The sequence below is a fragment of the Myxocyprinus asiaticus genome, chromosome 3 (assembly GCF_019703515.2).
Source record: "Myxocyprinus asiaticus isolate MX2 ecotype Aquarium Trade chromosome 3, UBuf_Myxa_2, whole genome shotgun sequence".
Classification (NCBI taxonomy): Eukaryota; Metazoa; Chordata; class Actinopteri; order Cypriniformes; family Catostomidae; genus Myxocyprinus; species Myxocyprinus asiaticus.
Window position 1 is genome coordinate 48,344,141 of NC_059346.1, and position 27,277 is coordinate 48,371,417.

At 36.6% G+C, this 27,277-nt stretch overlaps 1 protein-coding gene across 1 annotated transcript in view; it reads right to left on the bottom strand.

Moving 5' to 3' along the window:
• Positions 1-27,277, bottom strand: part of LOC127421257 (active breakpoint cluster region-related protein) — a 290,552-nt gene that overhangs the window by 261,788 nt on the left and 1,487 nt on the right. The gene's annotated exons all lie outside the window — the stretch shown is intronic.

Sequence of the window (27,277 nt, forward strand, 5' to 3'; positions counted from 1 at the left end):
TTGTGGCTCTTTTACTAAATGTAATGAATTAAACACTGACAAATTTCATGTTTGCTAGCGTTCAGCAGCAGATTGCCTTCTGTCTGGGAGCAAAAGCATGTCAGATAGTTCTGGAAGGTAATAGCAGCCAATCATTTGGACGACAGGCTTTAGCATTTCAGATGCTATGTGCTAATATTGACTATATTTGATGCGCGAAATATGTATTAAAATGGCTTGAGGCAAAGTCACTTTACTTTTTTTGATTCTATAGGAATACATTTGGTAAATGTGTTTCCATCGTACTTAATGTGCATTTCCTCTTACCGAATAAAAAATATATCCACCTCATGCAAGCGTATGCTTTAAGCTTAGTGTTTATCTCCAGCATGTTTAATACTATCTCCCAAAATTCGCATAAAAATATGTGAATGGAAACCCAGCTAACGTTAGACATGAAGAATGAATGTCCTTCTAGCCTTAGTAAAGGTATTACAAAAACTTGACTACTATAATTTGTGTTAGATACATACATAGATTATACTGTATATACTGTAGATTATATACAGTTGTGCTCAAAAGTTTGCATACCCTGGCAGAAATTGTGAAATTTTGGCATTGATTTTGAAAATATGACCGATCATCCTTATTTAAGGATAGTGATCATATGAAGCCATTTATTATCAATTAACAATACTTGCTGACCCCTCTCCAAACATAACGCTTATGGTTGTGACCATAAAGCTCTATTTTGGTCTCGTCACTCCAAATTACAGTGTTCCAGAAGCTGTGAGGCGTGTCAAGGTGTTGTCGGGCATATTGTAACCGGGCTTTTTGTGGCATTGGCGCAGTAAAGGCTTCTTTCTGGCAACTCGACCATGCAGCTCATTTTTGTTCAAGTATCGTCGTATTGTGCTCCTTGAAACAACCACACCATCTTTTTCCAGAGCAGCCTGTATTTCTCCTGAGGTAACCTGTGGGTTTTTCTTTGTATCCCGAACAATTCTTCTGGCAATTGTGGCTGAAATCTCTCTTGGTCTACCTGACCTTGGCTTGGTATCAAGAGATCCCCGAATTTTCCACTTCTTAATAAGTGATTGAACAGTACTGTCTGGCATTTTCAAGGCTTTGGATATCTTTTTATATCCTTTTCCATCTTTATAAAGTTCCATTACCTTGTTACGCAGGTCTTTTGACAGGTCTTTTCTGCTCCCCATGGCTCAGTATCTAGCCTGCTCAGTGCATCCACGTGAGAGCTAACAAACTCATTGACTATTTATACACAGACACTAATTGCAATTTATAAAGCCACAGGTGTGGGAAATTAACCTTTAATTGCCATTTAAACCTGTGTGTGTCACCTTGTGTGTCTGTAACAAGGCCAAACATTCAAGGGTATGTAAACTTTTGTTCAGGGCCATTTGGGTGATTTCTGTTATCATTATGATTTAAAAAGGAGATAAACAACAACTATGTGATAATAAATGGCTTCCTATGATCACTATCCTTAAATAAAAGACAGGTTTTTTTTTTTTTTGCATGATCAGTCATATTTTCAAAATCAATGCCAAAATTTCACAATTTCTGCCAGGGTATGCAAACTTTTGAGCACAACTGTATAATTCCTTGCATGTGTTTGACCCAGACAAATGACACAAGAATTCAGGTGTGTCACTGCCAACAGAGGAGAAGTTTGTGTATACGTGTTTGGGTGGGTGGACAGGACACCCACGTAGTTGCCTTTGTTATTCTTGCATGTTATTCCAGATGAGTGCTTCATACACACACTCTCATATGCACACACACACACACAAGTGTACTAACATCACCGTCAGCATTCCATTCAAAACATTCACTCAAACACACAAGCTCATATCTCCTTACAACTGAAGTGTGCAATTTCTGCACCACTAGCGTCACCAAATGAAAAAAATTAATGTATAATGATAACACTCCTGTCTTCCATTGTGTGAAAAACAGGTAGTCCCATGCAACTTCACTTCACTGATCGAACCAGTGTTGCTAGGTCTAGCTTGTCGGGATCCTCAAACAAAGTGAGCAATGTTTTGAAACTGCCAGAGGCACAGTGTTACATTTTTCTAGGGGAAAATCGACCACAAATGCCTTACTAGTTCTCTCTGCATATTAAAAGGAGTTCACCCAACAATGAAAATTCTCTCATCATGCCATCCCAGATGTGTATGACTTTCTTCTGCTGAGCACAAACAGAGATTTTTAGACAAATATCTCAGCTCTGTAGGTCCACACAACGCAAGTGAATGGTGACAAAAACTTTGAAGTGCCAAAAATCACATAAAGGCAACATTAAAGTAATCCATATGACTCCAGTGGTTAAGTCTATATCTTCAGAAGCAATACGATAGGTGCGAGTGAGAAACTGATCAGTATTTAAGTCATTTTATTCTATAAATCTCCACTTTCACATTCTTCGTCTTTTGTTTTTGACGATTCTCATTCTTTGTGCATATCGCGACCTACTGGGCAGAGAGGAGAATTTATAGTAAAAAAGGACTTAAATATCGATCGGTTTCTCACCCAGACTTATCATATAGCATCTGAAGATATGGATTTAACCACTGGAGTCTTATGGTTAACTTTTATGCTGCCTTTGTGCTTTTTGGACCTTCTGAGTTCTGGTCACCATTCACTTGCATCGTATGGACCTACAGAGCTGAAATATTCATCTAAAAATCTTTGTGTTCAGCAGAAGAAAGAAAGTCATACACATCTGGGATGACATTAAGGTGAGTAAATGATGAGAGAATTTTCATTTTTGGGTGAACTATCCCTTTAAGCTGGGACAGCAGAATATATTTAAACAAAGAAATTATGCACTTCGCCTTTCACAAAAAAAAGATATTCAAATATGATGAATCGTTCTGTGTTCATGAGGGTAGAAAAAACCCTGATATACCACCACATGCCATCATCAGACATATAAACTCATACATTATTTTACACAGAAACGGTTTGTGCCTGTTTTTGTGGCTGTACAAAGTTTGAGAGTAAATGAAGTTTACAGCCTTAACAGTGGGTTTTCTACTTTATTATCAGAATCAATCTGGTGGTTTTCTAAACCAAGCGGAAATGATGGTGGGCTCAACCTACAGGCACTGTAAACGGTCCCCCCTCACACAAACACACACACACAGCCCTCTTCCTGTTTAGAGAGTTTTTCTCTGCAGGAGCACAGTGCAGCAACATAATTAACACAGTAGCAAACAGCCAAACTCAATGACAAAAGAATTCCTTCTTAAGTACAAACACACACAGCTCTAAAACACAAACATGGAAACCTCTGAACAATAGCCACTTGACACCCAATGTGTGCATGAGGAAAAAAAAGAGAGGGAATTATCCATGAATGAGCAAAGCTGAGAAAGCCCAGTGTGAGTAATGGAAGTGGGCAATTCCCACAATGCACTGCTACTGTAAAGTGTGTCATCTCCAGTTTTTACTAACCTTGCACACCACACTGATATTTTAATACTGATGGAGAGAGAGAGAGAAACTAAAATCTGTCTGGCTTTAATAGGATGTCGAAACCTGTAAAGGATTTGGTTTGTGTCTTACTCTCTCTAAACTTATTAGTGGAAATATGTGTGTCTTAAGTCTATATACAGTGGTCCAAAAGTATTTGGACACTTCAGTCACACTTAATGTCTCAATGTCATTGTATTACATACCAAAATATTAAAACAAGTGACATTTTGCCCTTAAAATTATGGTAGACCTTTTCTCAGAACTAACTTCAAATGTTCTAAGACATTTTGTACTTTTAACCAACTATGCTCAGGGTCATTTTAGTGGATGAAGTCAGTTCTCCTAGCAGGTGTTGTGCATCACATTAACTATGGACATGTCCCACTAACATCTGACAATCAGAAAGTGTCCAGATACTTTGCCTTCATTTTGAACAGTATGTCTATTGCTTTATCTTTAAAAATCTACAAACTTCTTGCTTGCTTGAAAAGTGTGCTTGTGCTCAAGGATGTAGCCAAACATTCTATTTTAGACAGGAAGCGAATTGTCTTTCGGGGGGTCTCAGTTTCGGGTGCGTGGGGGTAGATGGAAAGTGCAGGAAAAAAATATATATTTATCCACTGGCAAGTTTCTTCAAACTTCCAACAGAATGATGTCAAATTCAATCTGTGCATTACAACAGCATTAAAAATGACAGAGTTCTTAATTAATCACATGATTTTAAATGAGCAAATTAGCTTTCCAGGGGGTCTCCTGTTGCATTCAGTGGGTCTGAGACCCCCTAGACCACCCCTAATTTGCACCATAATATTAGGGGGTACCAAATGTAACAATCACTCAAACAGGTCATTCAAAAAAAACATTCTGATCATTGCAACCTGATCTCATAGAATCACGGTACTGTACCTACATTTTTGCTAAATTATATTTACGTGTCTCGTTGTACGTATCACGGCAGTTTCCTGGTGAAATAAACACTAGAGGCGCTACAACAATTACTTTTATTCCCTTTCACACAAATCGTGAGAAAAATGTCAGATTATCAGTTCATAAAACATACTGTATTTGTAGCTTTGCTCCTCCCACAATGCTATCTTACAGCATCTAAAAACATAATAATGCATGAATATTAAGGTAAAACTTTTTAAAGTTTGCATTACATTTATTCTGGCACAATCAAATTGCACTGATAGAGTATTGCACTTGGGATGCAAAGGACCAGGTTATGAGTCCTGAAGAGCACACGAGTCGACATGCGAGCCATCACGTGAGCCGAAACATGAGCCAAAAGTGTCAAAGAAGCACCACAAAATTTATAGATTATGGTTTAAGGTTTAGGGTAGGGAGGTCGTTTTTGTTGATTTAAAATTTGATAGAGCATTAACCTCAAAAACCTCATCTGTTTTTCATTCATACATTTGCTTGTTATGACACTATCGATTAGGTTTAGGTTTAAGGTTTAGGGTAGGGATGTAGGTTTTGTTGATTGAAAACGTAATAAACTTCAAAAACCCCATCCATTGGGAGGAAATTTAAATCACTTTTAGCGCCACACTGTTGACATTGTGGAACTGCCACAATACATGGAGGAACCACATAAAATAATTTTGCAAAAATGATGTAACCGTCATGTAATTTTCATGAGATCAGTCTGGAACATTGGAGTGGACATGTCCCTCCCAATGTCTATGGCTGTTACGGCCCTGCTTGTCCCATCTTCCATTCAAATAAATGCCATTTGTTTTTATATTTTGTATGAATCTCATTGCAATGACATTCATACATTTTATAAGTGTGGCATAAGGGTCCACATACACTAACTGAACACTTTATTAGGAAAACTATGGTCCTAATAAAGTGCCTGACGTGGTCTTCTGCTGTTGTAGCCCAGCCACCTCAAGGTTCAATGTGTTTTGCATTCTGAGATGCTATTCTGCTCACTACAATTGTACAGAGTGGTTATCTGAGTTACTGTAGACTTTGTCAGCTCGATCTAGTCTGGTCATTCTCCATTGACCTCTCTCATCAACAAGGTGTTTCTGTCTGCAGACCTGCCACTCACTTTTTGGCACAATTCTGAGTAAACTCTAAACACTGTTGTGTGTGAAAATCCCAGGAGATCAGCAGTTACAGAAATACTCAAACAAGCCCGTCTAGCACCAACAATCATGCCACAGTCGAAATCACTGAGATCACATTTTTTCCCCATTCTGATACACACAGAGAGAACAAGGAGGACTTAAGAAGACACTAAAAGTGTGCAATGTAAGCATTTATGTGCAGGATGATGTGTATGTGGGATACCACTAGACTTGCCACGATATCATAATTTTCACACCGGTGCGGTGTTCACGTTCAAACTGACTAACTCCAGTATTACCACTGGTTGGACGCTAAGTGCTACTATGGCATCATGTTCGTTAAGCAACAGCCTTCACAATAATGCAAGGCAGCTTGATTTCAAACTTTGAGCTTTATTTTTTATGCATTTTAACTAAAAATTCAAATGAAACAAAACATTAAGTGCAACTTTTTGAAAGATGGCTTTTCAACAGTTGTGAAGGGCAACATCTCTTTGGCAATGAACCTACTTCATCCGTACATTCTCTCCATCATGGGCTACCTGTCGGGTATTTCGTTGTCTGGGCAAATACATCACTTATTGTGGGTTGTTGTGGGTTTAATGTTGGTGTTTTATATATATATTTATAATAAAATTGTGTGTATAATATATATATATATATATATATATATATATATATATATATATATATATATATATACACACACATACACACACACACACACACACACACACAATTTTATATATATATATATATATATATATATATATATATATATATATATATATATATATATATATATATACACACACACACACTATTATATATATATATATATATATATATATATATATATATATATATATATATATATATATATATATATATATATATATATAAAAATGGTGTATATATATAATAAAATTGTGTGTGTGTGTGTATGTATGTGTGTATATATATATACACACACACACACACACACACACACACACACACACACACATACACACATACATATGTATATACATGTCAAACCCCCAGCTGAGGGGTCGGTGAATATTCTTGCTTTAGTGATTTTGCATTGGAAATTAAATTCATTTATTTAAAAAATGAAAAACTTAAACCAAAAGACATTTTCTAAATTCAAATTACACTTCAAATGAAACGAAAAAGCAATTAAAATAACGATGTGGTAAAAAGAAAAATCATATATAACCACCTTTCCATTTACTGTCTATCCGAAGTATCTGTCTATGATAACAGGCGGAAAATTACTACTACAAATTAAGATCTCAAAACAATAATAAATGTAAAAATAATAATTATAATGATGATAATAATCACTGAAATATAAATCATAGTTCGAGGTGAATGTGTTTTTGTATTATTTTATGATTTAAATCACAGATGTATAGGCTATATATAAAGTGACCCTGCAGAGTTGCGCTCACCATGCATTGCTCTGTGGAAAAGCTAACTGAACTCAAAGCACCTCCTGAGCTGAGATGTCTGAGGTCATTTACAGCATTCTCATAGACGATACTGTTCTTAGGTTCATTTACCATGGGTCGCAAACACTTCATTAGGCAACTATTCTTTATTTAAGGCTATTCTATTTGTTAGGCTATTGTATTGATATTGGAAGTTCCATTCATAATATGTCCCCCTTTTACCCTGTATAAAATTTCACACCGGTGTTGTCCCTTGTACCGATTAAAACTGTACACCGTGGCAACCCTAGATACCACACTTGCTAAGCCAAGTGTTTCTGTTTATAACACAGGATTTTAGATGTTGGAGGTTTTGAAACACAATATGTTCTTGTGCCAAAACTGTGAGCTGATTATGGTGAGAGACAGGCAGACAAAAAAAGAGAGAGATAGATAGAGAGAGGGAAATACCATAAACGAACCTGCATCCCACAAACCACTAAACAGGTCCACATTCTCAGCTTCTCTTTCCATGACAGCACAGCTCAATGATCAATCAGAATGTGGCATTGCAGTGAAAACTCTGTGCGTTTGTGAGGAATGGTCTACTATGGTTTTTAATTAAAAAAAAAAAGAATGAATACGAGAGATTATGTTCCCATTGCAGGGGATTTCTCTCTCTATACAGAAAACAGCCTGAATCATCTGAAGTCCCCCTTCAAAGTTTAGTATCGTGGGTGATAACTAGTGCTGCACAGAACAACTATTTTGATAATCAATTTGTTCAAATTATCAAACATATTATTCAGAATATAGGTTAATCGGTGCCGATAGTTGCTTTTTGGAACTATTGGTTATTGGAACAAATATGCCAATTGTTGTCTATAATATTATTATAATTATTCTTTATCAATAAACAGAACTCTTTATCTGTTGCATATATAGGCTATAAAAAGCTTCATTTGTTAAATACATATAGAGCATTGTAACAGAGGCTTTCATTTCAAAATACAATACCTGGTGTATTTGGGCTGGTTTACTGGTAAAAGTCCACGTTATACACCAAATCTTATTTTTTTTTTTGGTTATTATTGGGATTTTGGTTGCACGATAAACTGCTTTTAGGATTTTACTCATTTTGGAGCTAGTGTTGTCACAGTACCAAAATTTCAGTAGTCTGTACCAATACCAGTGAAATTTCACGGTTCTCGATACCAATTTCGATACTACAGCAAAAATATGCTAATATGATCAATAATGCGAATATGAACGCTTACTTAATTTACAAATTTAAAACCATGATTGCACAGCACATAAATAACTAATATTGGCATTATATTCATGATGTTAACCAGAGGGGAACTGGCCCCCACAGTGAGCCTGGTTTCTCCCAAGGTTATTTTTCTCCATTAACCAACATCTTATGGAGTTTTGTTTTCCTTGCCACAGTTGCCTTCATCTTGATCACTGGGGTTCTAAATACAATTATTATTTAATTATAAAAAATTTTTTACACAATTTACAATCATATTTAATCAAACTACACAATGATCACTCTAAGACATTATAGATATTACAGTTTCATTTTTTTTTTTTTTATGCATGATTTCCTGTAAAGCTGCTTTGAAATGATGTGTGTTGTGAAAAGCACTATACAAATAAAAATTACTTGAACTCACATGCTATTGAACAAATAAATGTAGTTACATTTTTATTTTTTATCCCCTTTTCTCCCAATTTGGAATGCCCAATTCCCACTACTTAGTAGGTCCTCATGGTGGTGTGGTTACTCACCTCAATCCGGATGGCAGAGGACAAGTATCAGTTGCCTCCGCTTCTGAGACAGTCAATCCGTGCATTTTATCATGTGGCTCGTTGTGCATGACACCGCAGAGACTCACAGCATGTGGAGGCTCATGCTGCTCTCAGCGATCCATGCACAACTTACCACATGCCCCATTGAGAGCGAGAACCCCTAATCGCGACCACGTGGAGGTTGCCCCGTGTGACTCTACCCTCCCTAGCAACCGGGCCAATTTGGTTGCTTAGGAGACCTGACTGGAGTCACACAGCACACCCTGGATTATAACTCGCGACTCCAGGGGTGGTAGTCAGCATCAATACTCGCTAAGCTACCCAGGCCCCCAAAGTTTAGTTATTTTTAATTATTATTTTAATGATTATAGTTTAAGAATTATTATTTTCTAGAACAAGTTTAATTTAATCATCAAAATGGTGTCTATTCCATTAATTCTTAAATTGTGAAAACAGAACTTTTCAACATCATTGCATTTATTTATTTTTTGCCAAACTTTTATTCAACAGCTGTCTTATTTGTGATAAATTGATTATTGTTATTATTATTATTATTATTACAGAGAATATTACATTTTACTATACAGTTATTTTAATATATTTTTATTAATTTTTTTGTTTAATTTATTCAATTTCATGCATCTAACTTTTATTTTGAATCGTGCTTTTATTATGACGTGTTTTTGCAGGAAGCTTCACTTTTCCGGATAAACAGTTCGACATGGTCCAGTGTGATCATTGAAGACTTTTAAGTCAAGTCTGAAATCTTATCTGTTTACACTGTCCTTTGAGTGTGACAAATTTAGAACGTTTGTATTTTGTGTTTTAGATTACTGGTGTTTGTGTATGTGGTAATTTTTAAATACGTTTTAAATGTTATTACTGTGAAGCACTTTGGTCAACTCTGTTGATTTAAATGCGATATAAATAAAGTTAAGTTGAGATTAAAGTGCAAATACTGTGATTTAATCATATAAATATATAGTTTACATGTGCTGCGTGGTTCACAATGGATAAGTGCTCTGCTCTGTCATCTGATACAACGTGAATGATTCTCAATGTCTGTTGAGTTTCTAGTCGATGAGCAGTCGAATTTATACATTCATTTAAAGTACAAAGCTCATCCACGCTAAGATTGCAGCCTTCAGCGGTTTAATTATGCCACTTGGAATAATTGTCCATTTCAGTGTAAAAGGAGTAACAGAGCATGAGTTCAAATTAAGCCAGTGAGCATTTTAAAGCAGTCGTGTGTCAGTCATATTGCGCACTGTACTACCAGGACTGCAGAAACAATGGTATCATTACATCTTTTTTATTTTAGTACCGACTTGGTACCGAAGTACTGGTACTTTTGACAACACTAGTCTGTACCCTTTATAGAAAGTAAATACTAAGACATTTTTTATACATAGATTTTTTAAAAACTATTGGCCGATTAATCGGTTGTCAGCCTTTTGCCACCTTAATTATCGGAATCTGCAAAATCCACTATCAATCGACCTCTAATTCAGAATATTGAATAATGCTCTCCTTAACACAGTGTCTAAATTGAAGGCTATAAAACAAAACCCAACAAATTAGTAAAGTAAAAGTTTCTGAGAATTACAAACGAAAGAAAAGATTAAAATATCAATGACAATGACAAAAAATATATTGTAGGTTTATTTGTGTAATTTTATAATGCACATAAAAATCCTGGAACCATAGTAACAGGAAATGTGCATAATAAAATTTCAACACTGACTTAAGCGGAAATTTATTGGCGGTTTGGTATGATAAATATGCACCTGGCATGCTGCCAGATTCCTGCAGTGGCATCTTTAAGATGCCATGTTACTGACTGAAGATATTTGATAGCTTAACATAAGCCTGACCTCTCCATCACATAAGCTGAAATGCACACTAGGCATGCCTGAAGTAGTTTGGACATAAAACAACTAAAAGTGATATCAGTGGTCATTTACTTGCATTAGTATCAGTGTGAAAAGTCTTACTCTCAGTACAGAAAGTGTGCTCTGCAAAGCAGATGCATTGACATTAAGTTTGCAAACAAAAAGGACAGACCAGTGAGTCGAAACCAGCTGCATCCCTGGGGTAAAACTGCATTGATTTTTATCAATCTTAGTATGAGAAGGCACACACACACAGAATGTGTACTTCACTGCACATTTGCTATAAATGTCAGAGAGATAAAACTGCCTGAAATCTGTTTACAGATGTACAAAACAAAGCACGTCTTTTAAGAGGGTCGGTGGAAAATGTTGTCCTCAGACAAACGTAAAAAATATATGCCGTTGACAGTTTTCGATGGCCGATATAATGCAGACATAATACATAGTACATAATATATTTTAATGATTTCAAATGAGATGTACAAAAAGAAGTGAACACTTATGAAATATCTATTCAAAATTTACAATAAAAACAAAAATAAATCAGAAATCGTTTATTATGTGTTGACAAGACTGTCTGTAAGTTGGCTGGAATTGATATTCACTCCATTGTCACAACAGTATAGTTAGTAAGTTCGGTAAAGTTACTATCAAAACTGTGGGCACATGGTATTAGCGCACTACGACTGCTATGTGATACTCTTTAGTACAGACAACGCAAGGCGCATGCGCCAAAACCTGCACAGATGAGGACTCTCCACGTGTCTAGAAAAACTGGTCTGCACGCAACACAGTCCGGCGTACTGTGCTGATGACAAAATTTGCGTCACGCATATTGCGTCACGCATATTGTGTACACGCATACGTTTCGGAACGTGAAAATACGAAGTATACTTTGGCCTTAAGGCAGCATCCTAACTGACATTGGACCTCATAAGTGAGTAATTTGGAACGCTCTACATAGATATTAATTCGGTCTCAAAGAGTGCTCCTGAAGTGAAGCGCCAGACTGATCTCACTGTGAATTTGGCGAAAGTTGGTCGAAAGTTGAAATCCAGGGTTCGACATTAACGCTTGTCCAGCACAAATGGAATTTTGAAAGGGCAAGTTGAAGAGAATTTTACTTGCCCGACCGGACAAGTTGCCTGATTAAAACCTCATTAACAAAAATTAGCTCAATAGCGCGGGATTGAGCACAATTTTAATAATTCCCGCATGTTTCACTTTCAAATTGTGAGGAGTTCCCTCTTTCGAGTTACTCTCTCTCTCCCTCTCACCTTCACACGTGCAGCGTTCAGCAGCTTGTGAGCACACGCAGTGGGGAAGTGCATTTTTAGTGATTTTTAGATGTTACATATATTAACGGGTATAAACCTGAGAACTAAGAATAGTGTTGTACTGCATCTATGTAAGCGAGCAATGCAATAAAATTATCGCTCATGTTCATAAACAAAGATGTCTTCGTCGCAAGCACGCAATGCTGGAGTGACGATTTTGTCTCGTTACATTGTGGCACTCCTTTATAATACAGCAAGTAAGGCAGAAACTGCAAAAACGCATTGTGCTACCATCTGTAGAGTGAAGAGAAACACTTAAATCAGACCTATGCATCATCCTGAAGACCTGTTACACCTCACATCTCTCTAAAGATCCATCTGATGTATGCATCTGAGCTATTTGACGTGAGTCAGTCAGTTTTAAGTGTACACTTATTGGTACCAATATACATAATATTATTAGAATTACATTAATACTATAACATTAAAAAATATATAATTAAAATATATTATCTATCTTTAATATACATATCTGTTTTCAGTATACATCATAACTGATTTAGCAGCAAGGTTCTCTCAGGATTTTATCTGTTAACATTTTCAATGCATTTTGTCAATCTTAAACAGCCATTTTTAATGCAAATGGCGAGAATTGACTTATACTCTTAAAGAGATCATTTACCCCAAAATTAAATTTTGGTAACACTTTTTCTAACAATGAACAATACTTTTACATCATTTATTAATCTTAAATGTTAATTACAATTACAACATATATTAATCCATTTTTATTCATCATTACTCGCCTTCACGTTGTTCCAAACCTATGAGAAACAATGTTATTTTCTGTCACCATTCTCTATTATTGAATTAAAAAAAAAGATGCAGTGACGGTGAATATTGACTGTGTCTAACAAAGTCAATATAAAGTCTTAAAAAGGCTGCAAAGTACTTGATTTTTGTCACAAGTCCCAACTGTGTTTGTATTTGTAAGAGGTTCTTTCCTAATCAGTTGATCATTAACATCGCCAAATCATGGTTATGTGTGTTTGTGATGTGTGTGTCAGTGTAATGTCCCCGGACACATCGCAAAGGTTTTGCCCTATACCAGCCAGCGTTCATAATGGAGCTGAATAAAATCAGTATTTAATGAGAAAATTGGAAAATGCCTCAGCATTTTACAAATACAAGGTATCTTCAATGGCAGTATAATGTTCCTGCCTACTATTTGGAACACATACTTTTGTTGTTTTAAAATGCTGTCTAAGTAGGCAGCTCACTAGGTATTGCAACAGAGCTAGAAAGTAGTGGTGCACAGATCAGGAAATTTGAGGCTGATACCGATACCGATTTTTTTTTTTAAATGCCCTTTGCCACACTTTTGCAAGTTATATGCTGCAGTTATATGTTTATGCCCCGCACAGTAAAATTACAGTAACATTTTACAAAAAGGTTCCATTTGTTAACATTATTTAACAACATCACTGTAGTTAACATGAACTAATGAACTTAATGTTAGCTGCAACATATACTACATATTTTTTAAATCAAAAGTTCTGTTAGTTAATGCACATTAATGCACTATGAACTAACATGAACTAACAATGAACAATTGTATTTTTATTAACTAACATTATGATTAATAAATGTGGTGCCATTATTGAAGGTTAAACAGTTATATCTGTTATTAGTGGTATTGTGACCAACATTAATCTGATTTAAATTGGGATCCTCACAGAATAGCGCTGAGATGAGTGACTGATGAGATATTGAGAGCACCTATAGAGCGCATGTTTGATTGAACCCGAGAGCACCCATGTTAAAGAGAGTAAAGCTAAAAGCGCTCATGATCGCTCAAACAGTCTCTATCGCTCAACACAACATCTGATTGTCACTTGTACTCAGATTTGTATTTGCATGTTTATTTGTTGTTTAATTCATTTTTATACCCGTTACAGCATCTTTATCCTCACCGTGCTCACCGTAAAGTGAGTCAGAATAACTACCGTAATGACTCTAGAAAATGGGCAACTTAATATTCATACACGTGTAATTTACACATTTTTAAAAACAAAACGGCATATTCATGTGAATTACATCATGTCTGAAAGTTTAAATTCGTGAATGCTTAGAATTGCGAACAACTCACCCTCCAAAAGGCCACACTGTCATGCATCAAGGGCTGAGCAAACGATCATTCATTAGAAGAGCAGTGTATGTGTGATTCCCTGCATGCTGCAAAAAAGATCGGCCCTGATTCTAGGCACGATCAGCCGATCGCAGATTTAAGACGAAGATCGGCCGATTTTGATCAGTGCACCCCTACTAAAAGGTTCTGAAAGCTTAGTATTGTGCAGGCTAGACTGTTTTATACTAACTATAGTAAGGAAGTACTGAAACCACAGCACATACAAAGAAAACCTCTACAAAACCTTTATAATGCTAGTGAGTAGGACAAGACACTGTTCCAATGACTTCAGCTAAGACAACATAAAGCTGTGTCAAGTGCACAGAATTCCTGCACTAAATCAATAAAACAGCCTCCAATTTCAGCAGAACGGGTTTCCCAAATGCTTATCAGTATCAAAAAGGCATTGAATTACCATTAGTTGGTGCTGTGTTGGCCTTGAGCAAGGGGTTACAATGATGTTTCTGTAGTTGAGGAGGACAAGTCTCTGAGGACAACAGAGCAGGGCTGTTAATACCGTAGTATATTTAGGTGTGCTGAATGATGGTGTGAATCTATAGCATGACACAGCATGAAATATGAATATGCCTTCAGCTTTGCTGGTAGGGTATCATGCTTTGGTTTGTATGCAGGTTTTTGCTGCAAAGCAGCAAAGTGATGCTTATGTTTGTGCAGATATGGTGCAGACTGTCCTAACCAGTTCACATACACTATACCCCAGTGGTTCACACACACCTAAAAAACAAGTTTACATTCTATCCACTACTCCCATAGAGCCAGGAAAGGGTTCAAATTTGCCATCTCCATGTTAACACACTTATTACAGGTCGATCACCATGGCAACACTGAAAGTTATCCCATAAGTCGGAGGTCCATTATCTGTTATCATTTAAAAGCTCAGATGACAATAATGTGTTCTTAAACATCTAATTTATGAGTCAGTTTAAATAGACAAGAGGAATTTAAATCATTTTCAAAATCTATGTATGGGTATGGGTTCAAAACCCTCTGAACAACATGTCCATGTTTTATAGCTTAGAAAAGGACCCAACAGTCAATGGGACTTATGCATCATATTCCAAGTTTTCTGGAGTACAATAGGTTTTCATGAGAAACAAGTTGAAATTGATGTAATTTTTCATTGAAAAATGTAACGTCTATTGCACATTCATTAGTGCATGAGAAAAGCTTGCTCACAGCGGCATACGTTCAAACGGGAACTTGTATAAGTGGAGGAAAACTGAAGGGAAATGGGATCGGGATACATTTTTTGTGGTAATCATGCCACAAATGCTGTCGATTGAGCTTAACTTGTATTGAACCTAGAATATTCCTTTAAGTTAGAGGAAACATTCCAGAAAAAAATCCTTTAGATACAGTCAGCAAGGAGGCCCCGCCCACTTGTGGGGGAAAGCAAAGCTCTGTTACCATAGTTATACATTCCTATGAGGAAAACGGGGAGAAATATCCAATAGATTCAACAATTTTACAAGAAAAATTGCTCGCCAACCGACAAAAAAAAAAAAAAAAAAAAAAAAAATTGTGCTGTGGCTGCAAGCTGTTGAGCAACATAGCAGTTTCATAGCAGCTTCAGGCCACCTCAAGACAGAAGTTTACGTTTATGATTGTCACATTAACATTAATGGTCGACCGATATATCACTGAGGCCGATAAATCAGCCGTTATTAGGAATTTTTTTAATTATCGCATCGGCCGATACATTTTCCCATCTGGCCGATTTGTTTCTTGAGGGCGCCAAAATCGCCTGCTTGCATGTGAAATGACTGAGACTGTAAACAACCAGTCACGGTTCATTTTGTTGTTACGTGCCATCGTGTTACTACAATAGACTGGTGTGCAACACAGTGTCATTTAAACGGTCCACATATCAGAGCAGCGACAGACACGTTTGAGCTCATAATGTTAAAGTGCTTCCCTGTTTCATTCTCCCTCTCTCTCCTCAACAGGTCTCTGTAACTTTTAACTGTCTTGTCTAATGATAAAAGGCAAACATCAATAAAACTAATATCCTATACCATCTGCAAATATGTGCATATATCGTTTAAACAGATGTAATAAACCAACCTCACACAACTTGAGCAAATCCAGCATCCTGTGGAACGCTCATTTATTTACCTCTAAAGCATGTATTCTATCAGCCTCTCCTCAGCAGTTTCCTGTAACATTTAACTGTCTTTTCTAATGATAAAAGATAAAGATAAAAAATTATATACCATCTGCAATTATGCAGATATCTTGTTTAAGCAGATGTAACTCAAGAACCTCACTAAAATCCAGCGTTTTCTTCCCATCAAGCGCTCATCTAATATCTTCCTCTGAAGCACTTATTCCATCGACCAGAATCAAAACTTCAGGATCAAAAGTTCCTCTAATTCACAAATCATAACAGCCACACCGTGAAAATCCAAGCAGGCGATCCAGGCCGCTTAAAATGTTAGGAATTTGCTGCTCGTGCTGGATCCGCACGAGCGTGTGAGTGCAACTTCAAGGTAAAAGCGCCTCAAGTGTGCTACAAGTAAATGTCATATTCACTATGTACTGTATGTACAATTGGTTTGATTTCATTTTTTTTTTAGAAAATGCGATTGCTAATGCGCACATGCCATCCATGGTTGCTGGACTACTGTGTGTACCGTTATTTCCTTTTTCCTAATATATTAACATTTTCTTCATGTGCAAATAAATTACTAAAATTTGATGACTAAACTGAAATCAGAAGAAACTGCTACCATTTAAAATACACTATTATTATATATTTTCATATTTGATATTATTATAAGTTAGAGTTTAGTGTGAACTTGAGTAAACATAGTGCTAAATAAGAGTTTATTCATTATTTAGCAATTTTATGTTTATGTTATTTACTATATTAAATTGTGTGATATATCAGCATTGTATCGGCCACATTCCTCTCTGGATATCGGCATCGGCCATTAAAAACCCAAATCGGTCAACCACTAATCAACAGTGTGTCATTCGATTGGTATCATTAAAAAATAAAAAATAAATAACTGCTTAATTTTCCATCATCAACACTATTATTAAACCTTTAAATATGAATGATGATTAATGAAATAAACACATAAAATAGCTCCAATTTAAGTGAAACACATGATATGGCTGATACGAGTTCAATGGAAATCCCTAAATTATTTTTAAATTACAATTTACAGCCTCAGCGGACAATGCAAGTAGGCTTAAAAGTTTCAGGCAATTATATATTTTCAGACCTACAATAAAACTGAACAAAATACAAAGAATTGGGATTCAGTAATGGAGGAAATATATTTTACTAAACACAAAAATAATATGCATGCATGTTTTTGACAACTGGTTCTGCTCGATATGCTGGTCTCTATCTCATTTGGAGTTCTGGGTTTAGGAAAGAGGGTTGCATGGCTAATCCAGCGGCTCAGCTTGTGGAAATTCTAGAATGACTCAAATTTCTTACAGCACCTTTAAACCTGGAATTGCTAGTTAGTTTATTAAAAGCTACTCATTTGAAAAATAGGTGTAATTTAAAAGCTTGGAATTTAGACGTGCTGCTATTTAAGGTTCGGCGAATGTAACGAACAAAAAAATTTACCTATATGACAGATGTATGCTGATTTGAATGACAAATAAATGACAATATACTTGCATAAATTGTATGGTGCCCATTTATATTAGTGTTTACGGTAATTCTGATGACCCGCTAACAGAGAGTGAATAATGAACTTCAAACATGCATTAAACCAAAATGAGGAGATAAATGAACAGCATACAGCAACAAACATTAAACAACAAAACACACAATATAAACCCTAATCTCTGTATACATGGTGTTATATGTATGCCGGCAGCCAGAATTACTAAACAACTAAATTATGCTCAGGAGAAAATCAGTTCAAAATTAACATGTAACATAAAACATATCGTGGCCTCTGTATCGTGATGTGTAACATATCGTGACGTTTTTGTTGATACCCATCCCTACTGATTATGCTTAATTATCCGAAAACTTGTGTGGCCATGTAAACGCCTTTAACAGCTTTCCTTTATCCGTGTAAGGTCATAAACATCTTAAGAATAAACTGATCGACACGGGTAGATTTTTGGCCATTACCACGATTTTGCATTGCATTTAAACACCTTTAACGGCGTTCTCATCGGCTTATCCAATGTATGCAATATTGTGTACATGCCTCTTCACGGTTTAACTTTAATTTATCATAATTCTTATATATACACTATATTGACAAAAGTATTCGCTCATCTGCCTTTAGACGCATATGAACTTAAGTGACATCCCATTCTTAATCCATACGGTTTAATATGACGACGGCCCACCCTTTGCAGCTATAACAGCTTCAACTCTTCTGGGAAGGCTTTCCACAAGGTTTAGGAGTGTGTTTATGGGAATTTTTGACCATTCTTCCAGAAGCGCATTTGTGAGGTCAGACACTGATGTTGGACGAGAAGGTCTGGCTCGCAGTCTTCGCTCTAATTCATCCCAAAGGTGCTCTATCGGGTTGAGGTCAGGACTCTGTGCAGACCAGTCAAGTTCTTCCACACCAAACTCGCTCATCCATGTCTTTATGGACCTTGCTTTGTGCACTGGTGCGCAGTCATGTTGGAACAGGAAGGGGCCATCCCCAAACTGTTCCCACAATGTTGGGAGCATGGAATTGTCCAAAATCTCTTGGTATGCTGAAGCATTCAGAGTTCCTTTCACTGGAACTAAGGGGCCAAGCCCAGCTCCTGAAAAACAACCCCACACCATAATCCCCCCTCCACCAAACTTCACAGTTGGCACAATGCAGTCAGACAAGTACTGTTCTCCTGGCAACCGCCAAACCCAGACTCGTCCATCAGATTGCCAGATGGAGAAGCATGATTCGTCCCTCCAGAGAACGCGTCTCCACTGCTCTAGAGTCCAGTGTTGGCGTGCTTTACACCACTGCATCCGACACTTTGCATTGCACTTGGTGATGTATGGCTTGGATGCAGCTGCTCGGCCATGGAAACCCATTCCATGAAGCTCTCTACGCACTGTTCTTGAGCTAATCTGAAGGCCACATGAACTTTGGAGGTCTGTAGCGATTGACTCTGCAGAAAGTTGGCGACCTCTGCGCACTATGCGCCTCAGCATCCGCTGACCCCGCTCTGTCATTTTACGTGGCCTACCACTTCGTGGCTGAGTTGCTGTCATTCCCAATCGCTTCCACTTTGTTATAATACCACTGACAGTTGACTGTGGAATATTTAGTAGCGAGGAAATTTCACGACTGGACTTGTTGCACAGGTGGCATCCTATCACAGTACCACGCTGGAATTCACTGAGCTCCTGAGAGCGGCCCATTCTTTCACAAATGTTTGTAGAAGCAGTCTGCATGCCTAGGTGCTTCATTTTATACACCTGTGGCCATGGAAGTGATTGGAACACCTGAATTCAATTATTTGGATGGGTGAGCGAATACTTTTGGCAATATAGTGTGTATATATATATATATATATATATATATATATATATATATATATATATATATATATATATATATTTTTTTTTTTTTTTTTTTTTTTTACAGTTTTCAGCATATTGGTGTGCATGTAAACAGGCTCACTGACTCAAGATGCTGTCATATCCCAGGTCTCTCTTACACACAAATAAGTGCATGCACAGGCTTGGCAGACAGTGTGGAGTATTCTCTCCCCGACCAGCTCTGTAGGAACTCGCCTCAACAGGCAAAAGATTTTTACAAAAGGAAGAGATGAAAGGAAATAAGTGAAAAATGTGTTACACAAAAACATACTCTACCTGCTTCAAAATTTCACATAGTATAAGTTTTTCAAAGGAGCCGCCTCTTAGCAAACACTGATGAGATTTCTTACTGCATCAGTTTAAGCACACAAAGTATTTGCACACCGCATGTAGCAAAATCATGGTTCTTGTTGTGAAGTAAACTAAAGGATATTGGAAATTTAGAAAAAAAAGGGATGAGTATTTCGATATGCCCCATACAGGACTGCAAACAATAATTCATGTGCACCAAGCCTGACTGAAATGAACACCAGTAAAGCGTCCTGAACTTCATGCATTTAAAGGTGCTGAAAGGGAAGTGACCCAATTAAGCCCACCCAAATCTAAGTTTTACTTGTTTTCTTATACAAATATTAACAGCCTTCCAATAAAATGAGTATTAAATCAAATATTAATCTCTCATCTAAACACTTATGTTATGTTTTGTGATAAACTGACAAAATGAAGTTACTTTATTTAACTGCAAATGTGAAAAGTCTAGAGAGGGCTTACAAGGAACATGTGTATTATTTAAGCCCACATGTGTTCTTAATAAACTCACTACATTTTTATAAATGTAAATGCTTCACATTATTAATAAACACCTCCATTTTGATTATTTTTGTAGATTTAGACCTCAAACATCATAACCAGTAAATGTAATCTCTAATTTCTAAATCTGGCAGTCCTTACATTGTTGTTCTCTGTCTTTTCATTTTTCTCCCTGCAATGAAAACATTCAGTATGCAGCATTGACAAGAAGTTCAGTTTAATATGAGATTCAATGGGTTATTTGCTCAGTGGGTTTATTAGGAACAACAGGGATCAGTGGAAAATTAGTAGAGTCGTGAATTAAAAAAACACTATATGTTACAACATTGAGCATTTTTGAAACTGTTGCTTAAACAAATAAAATACTTATTCTGCTTTTAAGCTTTGAGGAAACGGGCTTTTCAAAGGCACTGTTCCTTATAAGCCCACATTAAAATAATTATATTTCTGGATTATAATTACAGACAGACCACTAAGTCTTGTTTGAGCTCAAGAAGCTTCTTAAATATTTTCATTTAATGTGTTTCAGCAGTTTTTATTTCTTTATTTTCTTTTACTGCGCCTATCTTTGTGAGCATCACCCAGTGTCTTGCACTACTTCCAGAAACTCATGAAATCCATCTTTTCAAATACAAATTATTGCTGTTAAATAGCAAAGAAAATAAATAATATCAAGTATCATTTGGTTTATTAATCTCTTAATTTATTTATTTATTTTTTATCATTCCTCGCCTGGTTTGTTCATCTGACATATTTGAGGTCATAAAAAACGGTGAAATTTTGGACCAACTTCCAAAATGGCCTCCAAACAGTGGTAGCACAAAAAAAATTCTCTTGCTTTGTCTTTTTTATATTTCAAAATAAAACAATAAGTGGGCTTATATGGTACGTGGGCTCAATTGGGTCACTTCCCCCAAGCAATTTCAGCCATTCTGCTTCCACAAGACTGAGCCATTGGCGTAGACAAGCCCCCTCTTTCCAAAACCCTGCACTCCAAAGATACCAAAATGAGCTTTATTGAGAGCAGAAACGGTTGTTAAAAACTGTAAAATAGCACCCTCAACTGATAACCGTTATGAACAACATTGCATAAAAATGCATTATGCCTCAATAATTCGCTGCAACTCCAATACTATGAAAATGCACAAAATGATTGACAGGCAGAAAGTGTCATTGTCCACGGACACATTTTTATTTGCTGTTTACAGAGTCTAGAGCTGTCACAGAGACTGGTGAGAGATCTCAGGACACTTATTTCATTAATATCTTTCAGGGAGCAGGAACATTTTTTGCATACCTTTCCATGACAAAAAAAAATTTGCTTACAGCACCTTTAATATCTATTTAAGACTCTCAGCTTATGCGGTGAGCAGCTGTCTTCCTGCAGATAGGAGCAAGTGAGACCTTGAAAGTGAATCATCACAGAGGACATCTAGGTGCTTTACACATCCTAACCACATATTTTTGGTCCAGCTGCATCCTTCCGTGCGATGAAGTCTAGAAACATAGCAGTCACGACCGTATATGTCTCATCACTGTCACGACTACTATGTTGTTCGGAACTGCACCAAGGACTTTCACCCACTGTTGCACTTGTGTATATGGTTGAGTGACAATAAAGGGATTTGATTATCATTTGAGAAATTGTACCACAATGCAGGCAGCAAGGAAACTCTTGACTAAGTTGAAGGAGCTAATGCCAGCAACCTGACAGTGTTGTAAGACAGGGGGAAAAAAACATCTCTAACCTGGTATATACATAGGGTGTAAAGTGAGTGGCACAGAATGAATATGATCCCATCAACATTGAAGCTAGACAGCGCTTTCAAAATTTGAGATCAGAGTAAGAATGCGTTGTACGATTTTCCTAAGCAGGAAGCAATCACACAAAGAGGCTTTAGAAAAAAGATGACAGACAAATAGGTCAGTATGATTTGCCAAACCGATTGAGGCAATGCAGTTGAGTCTAACTGTAGTCCCAAACTGTGTCAAAGCCTCACTTACAGAGATTAGTACCAAAGGAAAGTCAACCTCACTTTAATTAGTGCCTGAATTCTTGTAATTTGCAAGGTCAATATTGACCCTATAAAATGGCTTTTCCCTTTAAACACCCTGTGCACACCCAAATGGTGAATTGAGTGGTTAATATATAACTGACAGGAAGTCAGTGAGCATTTGGTATTGGAATGACTGGAAAAAGATGCGAGAGTTGTCATGACCAGAAGAGGACAAAAGTTGACCTATTCATCCACAGAAAAACTTGGTTCTGTCATTGGTGTGAATAGGTCCATAGGAATGCATTGTTTCCATTCAAAATCTTGTTTGTGATGAATACTCTTGATGTGAATGGGCCTTTGAAATGTCTCTCTTCCACACCCATACACCCTCTCCAGACGCCCAGATGTTCTTTGCCTTCTGACCCATTGCAACCCAATCAAGCCTAATCCCCGATTATCCTATATTAAGTGTACCAGATCAGTCCGTCAATCTGTCACAATCAAAAAACTGTCAAACACTTTTAGAAAGCCAGTGATGTTCATGCTAACTTCATGAGAGTCCAGTTAAGAGACATTTACACTAAACAGGCATGGTGATCTTATGTATTTCTCTGCAGTAATGGAACATCTCAACAGTACTGAGGAAACAGAGTTGCCTGAAAGCTTTTGTTCAGTCTACTTGAGAAAACATACATTCAAAGATACTGACAAATACACAAACTAACAATAAAGCATGCTTCCTATTGCACATGTTTTTAATAAATTTTATTGTTTTAGCTTTGACCATAAATGTAGCAATGTTTAGAATGAGGAAATCTGGCCTTTGATCAGCATAAAAGTTAAGCATAAACTCTAACTTGGGTCAAAAACAGCAGCTTCATGATGTGAGGATGCCTCACAGATCATCACAGATTGGAGGCCTCTGCCTCCTAAATTTGTACAATGGTATAGCTAATTCAAAACTATTGCATTTGAATGATGCTGCATCCACACCCCTATGTCAGTTTAAAGGGGCACTCAGTCATTTTAGGAATATGTTGTCTTGGACTTAAATTGAAACCTAGGAGCCTGGAAGCAGCATCATTTAAACACAACGGTTTTCAGCTAACAATGTCGATGTAGAATTTAGGTGTGTTCGACTTTAACTGTGCCAGAGACTATTTAGCAGAGACAGGCCACTTCTATTAAAATGAATGGGCATTCCAAATCGGGTAAAAAAAAAAAAAAAAAAATACAAATAAAAAATTTTAAAAAAAAATGAATGGGAGAAATTGGAATGCCCAACGGTCAATGGATGTAGAAAGGAAGTCCCGCCTTACAGGTAAAAGAGCCAATCACCTTTTAGATACAGACCTCACTAATCAATAAACGCATGTGCATCAGCTATACAAGATGGGATTTTTTTGTTTTTTTAAGCATTATCTGAGGTAAAGAAGCAAAATGTATGATTCCAGTGCTGTCAGATTTAAAATATGTTCTTTTTTTATTTTTTTCTTTATCATAATCTTGACCAACTATTGAGATTTCGGTCTTTCCCCAATCAAGTAGACAGGAGTTGAACTGTCATGACTGGAAATAGCCTCCCGAGAGCATTCCAAAGATGGCTGACAATGGACTGACTTGCTAGAAAGACTTTGACTGCATCTTGCCTTACCGATCGGCGAGATTTGCCAGTTGCAGTCGGGGAAGTTAAAAACACTTTGCGCTTCCAATCGTGTGCTGAACCTACATCAGTCACGGAATATCATGCAATGTTTGCTTTCTTTACTGCAGATGATGTTCAGATAGACAGAGGTCTGAATTTTACACATAATAACTAGAAACATTATTCATTTGAAAAGATTGTACGCTGCTTAATACAGTGCCTGTTGTGTGTACAAGAAGAAAGTCCAATAAAAGCCTATATTATTTTAATACTAATAAATGAATCAGTATTTTTTTTTAATCATTTTTTATTTTTTTAATGAATAAACATGATATTACTATTAGAGGTCAACCGATAGTGGATTTTGAAGATTCCGATAACTAAGGCGGTGGAAAAGGCCGGTAACCGATTAATCGGCCGATATATTTTATTTATTTTTTATCATAGCCTTTCCTTACTTTGACGGGTACAAAAATAGAGGCTACAAGAGTCCAAGTTTATTAAAACCCCAGATGCAGCTTATTGTTTACCCAAAATCCCAATAATAACCAGAAAAACACGGGACTTTTAACTATAAACAAGCCCAAAACACACTAAGGACTCTTGTTTTGAAGAGACTTGGCTCCGTTACAATGTTCTATATATAAGTATTTACCAAATTAAGCCTTTTATAGCCTATATATTCACAAGATGAATGGTTATGTACATGTACATATACTATACTGTATATACTGTATATATTTCACCAGAAGAGGTTTAATGAGAAATAAGGTTTATTATTATTATTCACAAGATATAAAGTTGGAGACACTGTAATGTATGTGCTGATGGGGCACATTTACAAATAAAAAAATTTCATGCCTTTGCTTCAATTTAGAACACTTGATTATGTTATCAAAATATGCATTGAAGGATAAAAATATGGATGAACATTTTCAATGATGAAAGATTTACTACAGATACAGCAAATCCCTACGTGATTGTTTTTATTTCAGCTCTAGAGGCCGCAGTCATACTGAAGAACCCAGCCGTTCAACTGCAAAGTCCTCCAGCGCGGCCACAGAGGAAATAAACTAACACAAAGGAATAAAAAAAACTTTCAACAATTATCAGCATAGATTTTTGCAGATAACTGATAGTTCCAAAAAGCAACTATCAGCAACGATTATCGGTCTACCACTAATTACTATGATAAACATAATATAAAATGATTTAGACATGATGTAGACTACTGTTATAAGAACACAGATTTGTGAGATTGAGTTTAGTGGAACAAAAGATGTCAGAACAAACACATTCGTAATGGCATACTACCATACTATTCTTAATATTTCTGCCATAGAATGACATACCATACGTAGCAAGAGTAGTATGTGAAGTATGCCACTGTGAACACAGCCCATGTAACGCATGTTCTCATTGTCATCCGAGAGTCTGGCCAATCGTGAATTCGCTGTGTCGTCTTCAGTAGAGCTTGTGCAGACGTTCTGGAGCAACTGCGCCAGCTGAGCCAGCCAGCTAGTCTTAAAATCGCTCGTGGTACTTTGATGGCATACAACACAGTGATGCGGGTGGTGGCGCTGTCTAAAGTCGTCGAAAATTTCTAATCGACATGCACTGCTTCAAGTCCAGCACCGATTGGTCTTCGCAGCCCTGAATGAAGTCAAACACACCTATTCACTATTCATCGATAAATTCAATTAATCATGGTTAATCCAAATCATGTGTGAAAGTGTCCAATAACAGAGTAGCAGCTATAGAGCACAACAGTGCCCGCCCACTTTTTCAGCAATCTGGGTTCCAGAAGTTTTTCCCATTCATTTTTCCCATAAAATCTTTCATACAACCTCAATTCCAAAAAAGTTTGGACAGTATGAAAAATGCTAATAAAAACAAAAAGGAGTGATTTGTAAATTATATTCACCCTTTGCTAAATTGAAAATACTACAACTACACATAATATGATGTTTTACCTTGTGAATTTCATTGTTTTTTTTTTGTTTTTTTTTTTAAATGTACAGTAATTTCAAATCAGATGATTGCAACACGCTCCAAAATAGTTGAGACAGGGGCAATTTAAGACTAATAATAATTTGACGAGTTAAAATAACAAGACTGTGAATCAGGAGATGTTAAACAGGTGAGGCAATCGTGTCATAGTATATAAGGAGCCTCCAAAAACAGCCTAGTCCTTCAAGAGCAAGGATTATTTGAGACTTGTCAATTTGCCAACAGATGCTTCAGCAAATAATTCAGCACTTTGAGAACAATGTTCCTCAAAGACAAATTGGAAGAATTCGTGGCATTTCACCCTTTACAGTGCACAATATAGTTAAAAGATTCAAGGAATCGGGGAAAATCTCGGTGCGTAAAGGGCAAGACGAAAACCATTTCTGAATGCGCGTGATCTCTGATCGCTAAAAAAACATAATTCATCTGTAATGGATATCATGAACATGGGCTTGGGATTACTTTAGTAACCTTTGTTAGACAAAACCACTCGCCGCTGCATCCAGAGATGCAAGTTAAGACTTGATTATGCAAGCAGAAGCCATACATCAACACTGTCCAGAAGCGCTGCTGACTTCTCTGGGCTTGTTCTCGTCTTAGATGAATATCTAAATTGTTTTTAGCGCAGGTGTCACAAAGATTTAACCTTCTGAACAAGTTCAGGCTGCAAAAAGGGACTGTTACAATTTTTAATACTATTCCAGATTATTCTGCACCAAGCAAAGTTTCAGCGCTTGATAAACGGCAATGTTTTTTTTTTTCTTATGCTCTAGTGTGCTGAGGGGCCACTGTGGCTTGTATGTTTACTGTTACAATACTGTAACGAATGTTATATATTTTATACATAAAATAAAGCCTTTTGCAACATGATGAACAATACACTGCAGCATTAGAATATAAGCTCCAGGTGAAAGTAAATAAGACAGAACTATATTGCTATTGTATACAACAAATCCTCAAAGTAATAATAATAATACTGTATCATATTATAATGACAATCTGGACAACAACAAATAATTGTTGGGTTATAATATTAATATATACTGTAACAAATGAATTTCAAAATATTACTGGGTAAAGTAGTAGGTTTTGCACACCCTGTTC